Source organism: Dipodomys ordii, unplaced genomic scaffold (assembly GCF_000151885.1).
Source record: "Dipodomys ordii isolate 6190 unplaced genomic scaffold, Dord_2.0 Scaffold1, whole genome shotgun sequence".
In the NCBI taxonomy this organism is placed as follows: domain Eukaryota; kingdom Metazoa; phylum Chordata; class Mammalia; order Rodentia; family Heteromyidae; genus Dipodomys; species Dipodomys ordii.
This window is the reverse complement of record NW_012267217.1, coordinates 52176921-52177445: the sequence shown is the minus strand read 5'-3', so window position 1 is coordinate 52177445 and position 525 is coordinate 52176921.

Here is a 525-nt window from a genome sequence, read left to right as displayed (position 1 = left end):
TGGCACCTGGCGGTTCCTGCTTTTCGTTGACTAAGAGTCACTAATCTGGAGAGGCTGAGGTAGGGCTCAAGTGGTAAAGTGCTAGCCTTGAGTGAAACAGCCAAGTGAGAGCACAAGACTCTGAGCCTCTCACACTATCAGTGATTGAGCGCCCACCAGCTGAGCCATATATTGTTAGTTCCCCACTGGCTTTGCAAATGGTTGCCTGTGGCCTAGCATACATGAAGCCTTGGATTCGATTCCTCAGGACTACATACACAGAAAAAGCCAGAAGGGGCACTGTGGCTCAAGTGGTAGAGTGCTAGCCTTGAGCAAAAGGAAGCTCAGGGACAGTGCCCAGGCCCTGAAATTTGAAGGCTGTTGCTTTATTTATTTATTTTTTACTTTTTTTCAACTGGGGCTTGAACTCAGGGAAAGAGAATTCTCCCTTAGCTGTTTCACTCCAGGCTGATGATGTTCTACCCCTTGAGCCTCACCTCCACGTCTGGCTTTTTGATAGTTAATTGGAGATAAAAGTCTCTCAGA